The sequence below is a fragment of the Moschus berezovskii genome, chromosome 17, assembly GCF_049115385.1.
Source record: "Moschus berezovskii isolate FMDL1 chromosome 17, NW_MosBer_1.0, whole genome shotgun sequence".
Lineage (NCBI taxonomy): Eukaryota > Metazoa > Chordata > Mammalia > Artiodactyla > Moschidae > Moschus > Moschus berezovskii.
Window position 1 is genome coordinate 47,310,450 of NC_142476.1, and position 15,053 is coordinate 47,325,502.

General features: G+C 39.5%; 1 protein-coding gene across 5 annotated transcripts in view; it reads right to left on the reverse strand.

Annotated features, from left to right (window-relative positions):
• RERE (arginine-glutamic acid dipeptide repeats) overlaps nucleotides 1-15,053 on the reverse strand; it is a 417,526-nt gene that overhangs the window by 231,778 nt on the left and 170,695 nt on the right. The gene's annotated exons all lie outside the window — the stretch shown is intronic.

Consider the following 15,053-nt stretch of genomic DNA (forward strand, 5'->3'; position numbering starts at 1 on the left):
ACAGCTTTGCCAACTACTGCTTTATTTTTAATAAATATTTTGTGAGGAAATAAATGAAATATGTAAAAAAGACTAGCTTGAACATGCTACTACAATAACCTTTTCACCCACACAAAGAAACAGAAAACCATCTACTATCTCATGGGTAACTTTCGATTAAATTTTAACCTAAACATATTTTACTTTCTAATTGTAAAGAAAACGAAGGCAGCCAATCAGAGATGGAATGAAGTAAACCAAATTAGATTTTCCTCAGGGAAGAAGAGCACTTTCTTAAATTACATTTGACAAGGCAGTAGCTGGGTAATTATTTCTGATGCTCTCAACAGCTGGAGTCTAAAGGTTACTTTCTAAAACGACGGGCTAAGATATATTTGTTTTTTTAGAAGTAATGATTTTAGGGGAAGCAGTAGCTATAAAGGAATGTAAAAACTCTCCACACCACAGCCCAAGGTCATCATAAAACATAGGACATGAAAGTCTGTATATTATTTACTGAGAAGTAATGGCATCTGCTGTCAATCACATTTTCCAGGGAGAATGACCATAATGCCCACACTTAAAATGCCATGTTTTATCTTCCTTACGACCCATCACAACAATGACTTAGAACTTTCTCGAACCAGGCAGATTCCTCTGTTTCTCCAGTTCATGCATGTTAAGAACACAACATACCCAGCCCCCAAAAAAGCAAAGGTCTGGAGTCCCCAACCCCATCCTAGTCCCACCACAGGTACCAGCAAGACCCACCAAGAGGTAGACCAGAAGACAGCCAAGGAAGACAGAGGGGCACTTCCTTCCATGAAACTTTCTGAAAGACAGCAGGATTTTCGAGGCCCACAGTCATTACAGAAAAGAAAGAAATCTGAAAGTCAAATATTTAGGCATCCAGAATTTCCCAACTGATTTCTCTACTCAGATGTAGGCTCCAGAACAGCAATTCGATCTCTGAACGCATGTGAAATGGCAGCTCAGGAAAGAACTGCTGACTGAGCTTTCTATCTTGCTCCAAAGTCCAGGATGTTGGGGGGAAAAAAGCTGTTCAATATTCAGACAACATCCACTAGCATGCTAATCACCTGAAGGGATGAAGAGAATTCTCCCCACTGTGGTAAATATTTCTCTTCCTAAGCCTAATTTGGTATTCAAGTAAAAACTGAAGAAACCCATTCCTTAAATAAAAACTGTAGCTCCAACTTGGGCAAATTTGGAGACAATCCAAGGTTCTTAATTTCCATGTTCCAATCCTTGTTGTATCCACTACCAGCACTTCAAATCTCCAGACATCCATTATTTATTCACCTCACTCAATCTGAACACAAATCACAGCCCATACACCTCTTCTTCCTATCACCTCCCACAAAGGAACTCTTTTCGTTCTTTTATAACATAACACTGCCATGCATGCTCAGTTGCTCAGTCATGTCTGACTCTTTTCGACCCCCATGGACTGTAGTCCGCCAGGCTTCTCTCTGTCCATGGGATTTCCAGGCAAGAATACTGGAGTGTCTATTTCCTTCTCCAGGGGATCTTCCCACCAAGGAATCGAACCCGAGTCTCCTGTATCTCTTGCATTGGTAGGTGAACTCTTTTACCACTGCACCACTTGAGAAATCCAACACTGTCATACCTAGCTTCTAGTCACTGACTTCAAAACTAACAGGTCCCTTCCTGACTAATTATCTCCACTTTCTTAAAGCTCATATGACAAAAAAGCTTGTTGTATTTGATGCTCTGATCCTATATCACACTTTACCTTCCCTGGGCTTCCCTGTTCAACTGCACCAAAGCCCACAGCCTAACCACATCAAACTCTCTTTACTATTTTATTCTTATAAGCACCTGCAGCCATATAATGAGTTACCTCCAGTGGCAGTAAATTCTCATAGCTCCTCTATAAAGAAATATTTCCTTACCCTGATAAAAAAATTTCCATAATATTGTATAAATATATTGACAATTTAAATCCACTGTGTGGTCAGTTATTTGACAGTCAAGATGGTCTACACTGTCCACTATCAATTTTGAGCTCAAAGAAACATACTCATTTCTACATTCTCTGTACTCCCCCAGAGGACTGATGTCTGATACTGATGTTGCTAAGACTAGACAGAATTGAAGTAAATAACAGATGGTTAGATAATAAGGATTAAGAATAACTCTATTCTTTTTACATAAAGAAAAGCTTTACATATAATATATTATAATCAACAGAATCATTATTACTATAAACCCTTTACTTATAAAGACATAAAGTAACTATTAACATATATTTAAAAAGCTTTCCAGAAGAGGAGAGAGAATCTATATTCTTTTATTTCTCACTACAAAGATACATTCAGGAAAACGATTATCTGTAAATATGGTGGTGTGTGTGCTCAGTTGTAGCCGACTCTTTGCAACCTCATGGACTGCATCCCATAGGGCTCCTTTGTCTATGAGATTTCCTGGCAAGACTACTGGGGTGGGTTGCCATTTCCTGCTCCAGGGAATCTTCCCAAACCAGGGAGCAAAAGGGCATCTCCTGCTCTTTACCACTGAGCAAACTGGGAAACCCATACCTTAGCATAAATCTGTTGGAGAAGGAAGGAACACACATGATGTGAAGGAAAACTACTGATAAACCTTCACCTAAACACTTTTCTGTGGTCTTACTGGAGGCTGCCCTGAGGAAAAGTGTTATATGGAATTTGCATATCAACACCTTATTACTAGATGCAAAGTTCAGTTCAGTTCAGTTGCTCAGTTGTGTCCGACTCTTTGCGACCCCATGAATCACAGCATACCAGGCCTCCCTGTCCATCACCAACTCCCGGAGTTCACTCAAACTCATGTCCATCGAGTCGGTGATGCCATCCAGCCATCTCATCCTCGGTCGTCCCCTTCTCCTCCCACCCCCAATCCCTCCCAGCATCAGAGTCTTTTCCAGTGAGTCAACTCGTCGCATGAGGTGGCCAAAGTATTGGCGTTTCAGCTTTAGCATCAGTCCTTCCAATGAACACCCAGGATTGATCTCCTTTAGAATGGACTGGTTGGATCTCCTTGCTCTCTTTAAAAAGCTATCATGGCAAACCAAATTGATCCAAAAATTATAAATCCAGATATGAGATTTCAAACTACAAGGTAAGTTATATGTAAAGCAGGTCACTGAATTCAGTTCAGTTGTGTCCGACTCCTTACAACCCCATGGACTGCATGCTAGGCTTCCCTGTCCATCAACAACTCCCGGAGCTTGCACAAACTCATGTCCATTGAGTTGGTGATGCTACCCAACCACCTCGTCCTCTATCATCCCCTTCTCCTCCTGCCTTCTATCTTTCCCAGCATCAGGGTCTTTTCCAAGAAGTCAATGCTTCGCATCAGGTGGCCACAGTATTGGAGCTTCAGCTTCAGCATCAGTCCTTCCAATGAATATTCAGGACTGATTTCCTTTAGGATGGACTGGTTTGATCTCCTTGATATCCAAGGGACTCTCAAGAGTCCTCTCAACATCACAGTTCAAAAGCATCAATTCTTTTGCGCTCAGCTTTCTTTATGGTCCAACTCTCACATCCATACATGACTAATAGAAAAAACATAGCTTTGACTAGACGGACCTTTGTTGGCAAAATAACGTCTCTGCTTTTTAATATGCTATCTAGGTTGGTCATAGTTTTTATTCCAAGAAGCAAGTGTCTTTTCATTTCATGACTGCAGTCACCATCTGCAGTGATTTTGGAGCCCAAGAAAATAAAGTCTCCGTTTCCATTGCTTCCCCATTCTATCTTCCATGAAGTGATGGGACCAGATGCCATGATCTTAGTTTTCTGAATGTTGAGTTTTAAGCCAACTTTTTCCCTCTCCTCTTTCACTTTCATCAAGAGGTTCTTCAGTCCTTTGCTTTCTGCCATAGGGTGGTGTCATCTGCATATCTGAGGTTTTTGATATTTCTCCCTGTAATCTTGATTCCAGCTTGTGCTTCATCCGGCCCAGCATTTCACATGATGTATTCTGCATGTAAGTTAAATAAGCAAGGTGACGATATATAGCCTTGATGTACTCCTTTCCCAATTTTGAACCAGTCTAATTGTCCATGTCCAGTTCTAACTGCTGCTTCTTGGCCTGCCAACAGGTTTCTCAGGAGGCACGTAAGGTGATCTGGTATTCCCATGGCTTTAAGAATTTTCCACAGTTTAATGTGATCCACACAAAGGCTTTAGCATAGTCAATGAAACAGAAGTAGATGCTTTTCTGGAATTCTCTTGCTTTTTCTACGATCCAACGGATGCTGGCAATTTGATCTCTGGCAATCTCAGCTGCAAAGAATATAATCAATCTGATTTCGGTATTGACCCTCTGGTGATGTCCATGTGTAGAGTCATCTCATGTGTTGTAGAAGAGGGTGTTTACTATGACCAGGGCATTCTCTTGGCAAAACTCTGTTAACTTTTGCCCTGCTTCACTTTGTACTCCAAGGCCAAACTTGCCTGTTACTCCAGGTATCTCTTGACTTCCTACTTTTGCATTCCAGTCCCTATGATGAAACAGACAGCTTTTTTTTTGGTGTTAGTTCTAGAAGATCTTGTAGGTGAACTTCATATCAACTTCAGCTTGATTACTGTGATATTGAATGGTTTGCCTTGGAAACAAACAGAGATCACTGTCATTCTTGAGACTGCACCTGAGTACTGCATTTCAGACTCTTTACTTGACTGTGAGGGCTACTCTATTTCTTCTAAAGGATCCTTACCCACAATAATAGATATAATGGTCATCTAAATTAAATTCGCCTATTCCAGTCCGTTTTAGTTCACTGATTCCTAAAATGCCGATGCTCACTCTTGCCATCTCCTGTGTGACCACTTCCAATTTACCTTGATTCACGGATCTAACATTCCAGGTTTCTATGCAATACTGTTCTTTACAGCATCAGACTTTACTTCCATCACCAGTCCCACCCACAACTAGGAGCTGTTTTTGCTTTGGCTCAGACTCTTTATTCTTCCTGAAGCTATTTTTCCACACTTCTCCAGTAGCATATTGGGCACCTATAAACCTGGGGAGGTCACCTTTTCATACTGTTCATGGGGTTATCAAGGCAAGAATACTGAAGTGGTTTGCCATCCCCTTCTCCAGTGGAACACATTTGATCTCTATCAGTATCTTGAAGCTTATACATGAAAAAGATTGAGAATATCTTCAAAATTATCCTTGAAACTAAGTGACAAAACTTAAGTTTATTTACATAAATGATCATAACACACAGAATGACCAAAGTCAGAGGTCATTAAATTCCTCACATGAACTAAAAATTTTAACACCATGTCAAACTTGCCATATGAATGGGGGGGGGGCGGTGATACACTCCTTTGATCTGACCTTCCTAAGTCATTTTAAAAATAAAAGCATGAAAAATTATTCTTTAAAAATTTTAATCTTTAAATTTTTCTTTCTAACCCTGCCAGTAAAAAGAATAGGAGAATCCAACTACAAGAGAATATATTCTAAGAAGCAATTTGGAATTTAAGTCTCTCTCTCTCACACACACACAGGTCCACTAATTATTGCTTTTAATGACTTTCAAACAAGGTTGTGTGCATGCGTGCTAAGTCGCTTCAGTCACATTTGACTCTTTGTGACCTTATGGACTGTAGCCCACCAGGCTCCTCAGCTCACAAGATTCTCCAAATAAGAACATTAGAGTGGATTGCTATACCCTCCTACAGGGTATCTTCCCAACTCAGGGACTGAACCCACATCTCTTATGTCTCCTGCATTGGTAGGCAGGTTCTTTACCACCAGTGCCTTCAAATAAGGTTTAAAAAGGCCAAACAGAATTTCCCAACTGTCTCATTAATTAAGCAGCTATTTAAGAAAGTAATTTATATATGTGTTTACAGTTAGCACAAAAATAAAGTGGTTTTATTTGGGAAGGAAATGATGAGAACGTAAGTCAATAGCAACGTTAAAATCTCAGTTGAATATATGCCCAGTAACCTTTGAAAGCCAAAATGATTTGCCAAATTTTTTTATGTAATTTATGAGAGCATGGATTGTCTGAAGCTGTTATAAAACTGGTTTCACTCCGTTGGATCAATGATCCTCAACCTGAAAATTCCCCATGGTCAACACAAGTACTGTAAAAAGAATAATAATAATAAAAAGAACCTTTAAAGAAGAAAAAGCAAGCGAGCAATTCTGAAAGAACTGAGCAAAACTGATGTGATCCATTAAGAGCATAATGCACATTTTCAAAACTGCCCAGATGAAAATGCATATTTACCAGACTGAGCTAACGGTTACTGCAGGGCAAATATATATATATTTTTTAATCTTAAAATCAGCAAGTCTGAAATGAGCCAGAAAAAAATGAGTGACGCTATTACCATCAATATCAATTATTCCAAACAACACATGATGACAAATTCTTCTCTTTACTAGAGGGTGTCTGGAAATGAAACCATGGGTCGAGGTTAAGATTTATTTTCTAACATGCAGCCTCTGCCTGGAAATTGATCACACGACCAAGTGACCTCAAATCCTGTGTCCGTGATATGGGCAATGATATTGAACTGGGCGATTCTGGCCGTCTTTCACAACCTCAACGTTGTGAATGTGAAAGATTCTTTGTGTCCAAGAATCTCTTGTGACATCTGCAAACAGCACAGCATTTGCTAAGCTGGAGAAGGAAGTCAGCCAAAACTCAAAGGCAGATTCTAGAGGCAAAGAAAGTTCTGCTTTTTCAACCCTCACCAAATCAGTAGGTCTATAAAAATAGAGCAAGAGTAGGGTCCTCTCAAGGGTAAAAACCACAGCCTGAAGCATCAGGCAGTTTGTCATCCTGAAACACAAAGAACCTGCCAGCATCCTTCTTGACAGCCTCCTCACAAGCACAGTGGACACTACTCACTCATCGGGTATGCAGAGGGCAAGACTCAGACTGGGGCTCCGGCCCAGGGAAGAACTTCCCTCTCCAGGAACATATTTCTCCCTGTTAACCTTTGAAATACCTTCTCACCCCTCTGTGAAGCATGACAATGCCACCCTAAATAACTTCCAAAAGAAAACCTTTCCTTATAAAGAGCACGCATGAACAAAGCCTTTTTCACCAACAAATTCCGGAGACCCCAGCTGGGTGGCACAGCAGTGGCCAAGGAGGTTGACCCTTGGGACTGCTCGGGTCTCTGGCTCTCCCCTCCTCTTACACAGGATTCCTCCACCCCACACACTCCGAACCACTCCATCAGCCAAAAGCAGTGGGTCTAACACTGCAAAATAAAGTCCACAAGCATCTTGCAAGCTAATATGGATGCTTCCAAATCTCCAACATAGAGCAGTGTGTGTGTTTGTCCACCCACACCCATGAAACAACTCTGAAACCCCAAGACCCAAACCCCAATCCCAGCATACCCTGTAGCCTCCTTCAGAGCCTCTCATCTTGGTCCCCTAGTCAAACCTGTCACTATACTTCACCTCTATAAACAATATACTGCCTTCGGTATAATAAACACTTAAAAACTATAGAGGAATAAATGAATTGAATGAAAATATTAAAACAGAAAAAAAGCTATACTAGATCCTAGCAATAAAACTACGCTCTTAAGCAGTATCAACATAAATGATGTTGGTTTCTAATAAATACTTCTCTAAGAAATAACTCAATTGCAGGATGACCTACTTTTAGCTTTCTTTTGCGGGGAAGGAATACTAGCATTATCTGGGAATAGTGGAGAACTTAAAAGGGAAAAGGAAACAAAAACTGGGAAAACGGCACCTCTGTTAAAAGGAAATCCTGTTAGTCATTACTCTTACCCTATGTTTGACCCTGAAAAGAGTTATCAAAATTGGCTTAATAACATCTTCTTAAAGATTCTAAGATCTCAGGTAACACATATCCTTGGTTCTTTCCTTTTCAAACTCCATGTATTCATTTGTCTGCAAATTTCCAACTAGAACTACAAAGTTTACACAGATTTTTGTCTAAAAACAACACTGTATACATCTAGCCAATATTTACCTGTCTTTATCCTCATTGCTAACAGGAAATTAAATTGAGAAAAAACAAGTTGGCAGGTAGGAGGGGTAGAGAAGCAGGTCAAAACAAACTAATCGCAAATTTGTTTAAATTTTCCATTTCACTCTCTTTCTTCTTCTCTAGGAGTTAGAAAATCTTCTAATGCATCAAAAGCTTAAAGACTGATTCGAGACAATTATCTTTCTAACACTAAGAAGTAATGCTGATTGCTCTGGAATAACTGCTGTTGCAACACCTCACCTCATTCCCAAATCAAACCCATGCAACTTGGGACTTGAAAATTCTGTAAAACAAGAAAAAAAGCAAGATGATCCTGCCAGCAGCAGAAATTTTATTAGTTATTCTGATATGCTAAATAAAAGCCACGGTTTGACACTCTTACTACTGAAGTAAAGAATATTTTAAGCACTCTCATCACTACATTTTATTCCAAAAGTGTTCCTTAAAAGCCCTCCTTGTGACCCATACTGAATCCCTACTATGGAAAAGATTCTAGCCAGCCTTACATCCAAACTCCAGTTAAATGATGCGGATCTCTCTAGTGCACGTTTAAAGAGCTTAGGTACTGGAAGAGAACGCAGGAAATCTAGAAGGGCAAAGGCGAGCAGGGTTGGGATGAGGGGGTGTCCCTTTTCAAAACAGTGAGGGACATTTGCCTTATGAAGCAGTGTTTCAGGGCAGCAGAGACGCAAGGGAAAAGAATTCCAAGACCACTCTCACTCTTGCTGCTCCCCGACCCCCGTACCCTTTCTACTGCTTGAGAAGGCAGGTAACAAGTCTATTCATTCCAATTCAGTCAACCCTGTCAAAAATAAATTCTGCTATAAAATCCCTATTAAGCAGAGAATGACTGCTGGTAGAAATGTCCTTACCATAAAGATTACAACTAAAATGTGGCTGAAATATGTACATTTAAGAAACTGACACAGAGAGACGAACACTTTCAGGAGCTCTATGCCTAGCATTCACAGGAAAAAATAGCCAGTGACAGGTAGGTTGGAGTGAAGATGCTTCTCTTCCCACACGGCCGACAACAAACAAATTGCTAGTCTGATCTGCTGGGGTCACATCCTGCAGAGGATTTCAAGCAACACTGCCTGCTCCTTTTCAGAAAACAATGAGCTGGGAGTCTAGGCTTTACAATAAATGGTTCAACCAATTCGCAGTGCTCACTGGAAATACACAGGAGAATTCACAATGCCTGGCTATAACTCTTATTTGGCAAATGATTTTATTATAAACTGGTATCATAATGAATCCATTTTCTTTACGGGTTTTCTGCTACTGTTTAATGGACTGTCAGTATAATTTAGATTTCATCAATTTAAACTCATTCAAGCCTGGATCCTGATTGTACAGTAAATGGAACATATTTTTACTCAACGAAATTAATGACAGTTAATTGTAGTCTGCAGTTCTCAATTTTGTAAAAGCAACTGTTCCACAATTCAAGCATCAAGCTACAAAATTTCCCACACCAATTATTCTTTGTACTTTATAGGCATCTACATCTTATAAGCCTTCTTGGTAAGACTAATATATGTGTTCTTTTAATATTTCTTCCCTCTCAAATATTTACTACCAACTTTCCAGAAACAGTTAGGACCTAAATTATAACTAAAGACTAGGGAAATGAAAGTTTATCAGTCTGAACAGAGAGATGCTCAATTATTACAGATTTAAGCTAGCAAAACCGAAGATTAAAATTTTCTACCTTATATATTCCTTTGCAAACTGCTGGACGATTTTCTTACGTATTTCAAATCAGTCACGATGCCAACAATAAGTGAAATTTATTAAAAGAAGGCTAAACTTACCATATAGACTTAGACATATAAATAATGCACACTGTGCACAGTAATAAATACCATTACTGAACTGACACTGTTTAACGGAAATTTACTTCTGAGCTTTATTAACCAGATAACACAACAGTCCCACGAGTGATTTTTCTTTTTGAGTGACTTGTGTTTCACCTAAGCACCCACATAGCTGTGAAAGAGATGTTTAAAAAAGAGAAAAACCATGCAAAAAAGCATCTTCAGAAAAACTTATCAAATCAAAACCCACACAGTAATAAGGTAAGCATCGAAACTCTGCTGCCCCAAAACCATAAACACCAGGGTCACAGAGTGCCAGACTGCAACTCACACAAAAACAAGGGAAGGAAAACCGCGAGCTATCCTTTTCAGTCCTTTTTTCAGCTCAATGTCTACATCCGCTCAGCTGGTTTTTAATTCTCCTATAACCATGTTCCAGTCATGCCCCATCCTCAGGCACCTATGAGAGGTGCTCAACTGCAATTCCATCCAACCTCAAGTCCCAAATCAAGAGTCCCCTGGTCCTTCATGTCCTCCCCAGTTCAGGTGGTAATGCCTACTTACTGCCTGTTTCTGACAAAGAACATCACCTGAATGAGTGTAATTTCTCCCCATAAAGTGAAGGATCAGGGACTATCATCCTGTCTCTTTTCGCGTCTTGCATTCTCTTACCTCCACAACACCTTGCACAAAGTTAAGAGTGTGCTCTTCCATTATCAGCTGATTAATAAAACACTCAATACCACAGCTGACATCTAACAAACCCCAGCAAATTCCACTAGCTTACCCAAAGAATATTACCATTTCAGCAGGCCTCAAATTTAATCGTTTGCTTTGATTTATATAAACTCCTATGGGCAAGTGAAGCCTGTTCCCTGACTTTCTTACTCTACCCATACCTCTTCTTTTTCTCCCTTAAATCATTACAGCTTTCATGTGGGGTTTTACTGTAGCTACTATTGGTTGGTCATGTCTTTCTTCAAAAATTAAAGTCAAAGACTGAAGATATTTTAAGAATAATTTAAACTATCCAGTCACTTTCATGTGACTGAAATACTGAGACCTCATATTTTCATTAAAGATCTTTAACTCACTGTGAATTACAAATAGCATTTTACAAGTATTCAACAGGTATATTTGGGGGAGGGGGAGTTTCACCTACATGACAATTTCTAATTATCACCTCAGGATTCTACATGTAATAATTTTGCTTTATAACAATATATATCATTATTAGGCTAAAAAGTATTGGAGGGAGGGTACTGGCAGGATCTTGCCTGGTAATCTGCCACCCACCTGTCACTTTTATCATCAAAATTAGCAAAGATCTGAGCAAAGTGGCAGGATTTACAGTCTCTAAATGCCTCTTGATTCCTGAAATGAGATGAGAGATTTCATTTATTGTTCAAGACGTAAGCAGCTCTGGATGCTCCATATGAAACTGTACTCAACACACTTCAGCAAATGAGTGCAGCTGCTCTAGACCAATGTAACACTTAATGAGAGTTGTGCTTTTTGTAATTTGTACCTTGAAAAAAATCATGTTCTGAAACATCTGCTGAGACAAAATAAATCAGAACTTTGCGGGGGAAGAGCGAGCAGATGAAGACTTCTTCATTTTAACCAAAGTTGGGTTGTGTGTATGCATGCTCAGTCATGTCTGACTGTGACCCTGTGGTCTGTAGCCCACCATGCTCCTTTGTCCATGGGATTTCCCAGGCAAAACACTGGTATGGATTGCCATTTCCTCCTCCAGGGGTCTTCCAGACCCAAGGATCCAACCTGGATCTCTTGCAGTGCAGGTGGATTCTTTACCTTTTGAGTCATTAGGGCTTCCCTGGTAGCGCAACAGTAAAGAATTTGTTTGCCAATGCAGGGGACATGGGTTCGATCCCTGGGTCGGCAAGACCCCTGGAGGAGGAAATGGCAACCCACTCCAGTACTCTTGCCTGGAAAATCCTATGGACAGAGGAGCCTGGCAAGCTACAGCCCATGGGGTCACAAAGGGTCAGACATGACTTATCAACTGAGTATTCACGTATATTCCCTACCAGGTTCTTCCCCCAGGAATCTCCGTAAGCTAGTTTAACCAAAGTGGCAACAGGCAAATCTTGTCAAGAAAACATTAACACTAAGAAAAGATAAACATACTCTAAGGGAAGAAAATCATAAACTCATAATACATTCACATAGACTTACTGGCACCACCTGCTAAGTGCTACAGATACTGAGATGAATAAAAACACTATCCTTCCCTTAACATGTTCACCATCTAATATCAGAACTAGTGAAAGTGAAAGTTGCTCAGTCTTGTCTGACTCTTTGTGACCCCATGGAATACAGTGCATGGAATTCTCCAGGCCAGAATACTGGAGTGGGTAGGCCTTTCCCTTCTCCACGGGAATGTTCCCAACCCAGGGATCGAACCCAGGTCTACTGCATTGCAAGTGGATTCTTTACCAGCTGAGCCACAAGGGAAGTCCAAGAATACTGGAATGGGTAGCCTATCCCTTCTCAAGCAGATCTTCCCAACCCAGGAATTGAACTAGGGTCTCCTGCTCTGCAGGCTGATTCTTTACCAACTGAGCTATCAGGGAAGCCCATTAGAACCAGACATCAAAACAAATAATTTTATGTCTTTGATAATTTTAATTGTGCTTGTTTCTTACTCCCAGTGACAAAGACTGCTAGCTGTGTATAATTTCATTCTTGCCTTCCTTATAAAGAAGAGCTGATATTTAACAGGCCAATGGCCTCTCAGAAAAAAGATCACATTCACAAGCCTCCCTTAAAGTTGGTATGACTAGATTCTGGTAATGGGCTATAAGCAGGCACAGTGTTTCAACTTTTTGGAAACTGAATCCTGAGAAGAGGAGCCACTTCTCTTCTTAGTCTTCCTGGTGGCCTGAAGACAAACACACTATCTTAAGGTGGAGCATGAGATGGATCAAAAGATGACATGGGAACAGAGGCCACTCAGAATGGAGAAGCCAATTCTTTGACGTATCTAAAGAACCAGACCAAGAATTCACTAGTTCACAGTTCAGCACTTCCAGCCATTGTACACAAGTATCTCTTTATTATTTTGAAATTATCTCTAAATTATTATATATTCATGGGGAACTCTCAGGCAGTCCAGTGGTTAGGACGCCTCACTTTCACTACCAAGGGCCCAGGTTCTTAGTTGGGGAACTAAGATCCCATGGCTGTGTTACAAGCCATGTAACACAGCCAAAAACAAAACAAGTAAGAGAATGTCGAAAAATATAAATAAATGAACTACATTCATGAACAGAGTGACATCCAAAAAAATGATTTAGGGGAAATATTCTAATTTTTTTTAATAAGGAAAGCTAGGAAGAAACAGATGACCCCAGCAAATGTATAGAAACACAACACTTAACACTCTTGCTAGAATGACTCAAATAGCCTGAATGGACAGCATAAACGATTACAATCCAGTGGGATTACGAATCAGGTCCTAGAGGCAGATGACATAAAGCAGAACAAAGCCCACAGCTGCAGCCCTAGAGAGACTTCTCAGCTAAGGCAAGTTCTCAGCATGATGCTTCCCCAAGGAATCACAAGTAGGAATAAAAGATCGTTGCTTCTCCTACAAGATGACTGGCATTTTGTGTGGAGGGCAGATTCATGGTGTCCTAAAGGCACCATTCAGGCCCCCTCCTTTCTCTTCCACTTAGATTTTAGGACTTCTTTAGAGAGAATATGTGGATGCTCCTCCAACAAAAATACAAGGACCACTGATAACCAAATTTTCTGGAACACTATCAGTTCAGTTCAGTTCAGTCGCTCAGGAACACTATATCATTTATAAAAGTTAAGACTGACCAGAATTCATACTACACTAAGTTCTCAGAATATACGCAATATTTTACTTCACACTAGAAAGAAGACACAATGTCACAGCTTTACCTCTTCATTCCCACACCATTAACTGTGGATAAAAAACTGAGTGCACAAATGTGTCGGAGCCGTTGTCTGAGGTGAAGATTTACTACCTAAAGATGACGATGAGTCTCCTGCTTTACCTAGAGAACATTTTTCCAACTTCAAAACCACAAACTCAGTCACTTGCAGAGGCCAAAGTCCTACGGTATACCAGGGCTAGTTAAAAAGATCTGTAATAACAATTTCATTAATAATCGCTACAGTCCAGATACACCCTTTAACTCAGAAATTTCACTTCTAAGAAAGGTGATCAGAAATGAATAGCTAAATATTTAGCAGTGTTGTTTATAATGGAAATAGCCTAAAATCCAACAATATATAGCTAGTTATGCTATAGTATCTATCGACTAATGTGGGTATGTCTAATGTTTCTGTGCATCATGGATGCCTTTAGCAATCTATACAGTCAATCTCCACCCAAAAAAAAAGTTTTCAGTTCACAAAAATATGTATTGAAATATTTGTCACAAAATGAGAAAAAAACAGCAATGTAATACATGTACTTCTTTATAGATTTGTTAAATAATAACACTTACTAGGTTATTCCCCTAATAGTCTCCATAATTTCAAAGTAGTGATGAACATAAACATTATTTTCAGATGTTTTTCTCTACATGATGTCATAAGAATATCTGTAATTTATATTGGCGTAACAGGTACTGCAAATATTACTATGGTTTACTGCCTACCTTCATAATTGAAATGAATGCTAAAGGTCATTTTAAATGCAATAAATTAATGAAAATAAAGATACAATTTGTTTACTCACTCAAGTTCACAGTTTCCTGAATTCTGTTCCGTCACCTAGGTCATGGACCCCAGGTTAAGAATTCCAGTTTCAATGAGAGGCAACAATGACTGATAATTCCTGACATGGCAATAAGTTCAAGACATCTTAAGTTAGAAAGCATTACTGCAAAACAGTGAACAGCAAATCCTATACACGCTTTCTAAAGAAAGTGACCATACAACAATATTAACAATGATTTAGTGGCTTTACTTTTACTTATCTGAATTTCAATTTTTTCCCTTAAAAAAAGTATTGTTTGTTCATCAAAACCAAAGGGAAAAAATGCAGGAAGGAAAATATGGGGGAGAAATAAAAAGAAAGACCTATAACCAAATATTATAAATGCATTCATGGGGCAAAGGCAAAAAGCAGCAGGTAAATTCCACTAAGAGAACATACAAATGGAATCCCTCTAATCATTACGTAAGTTGAGTAATGGAAATGATGCTGAAAAGAGAGC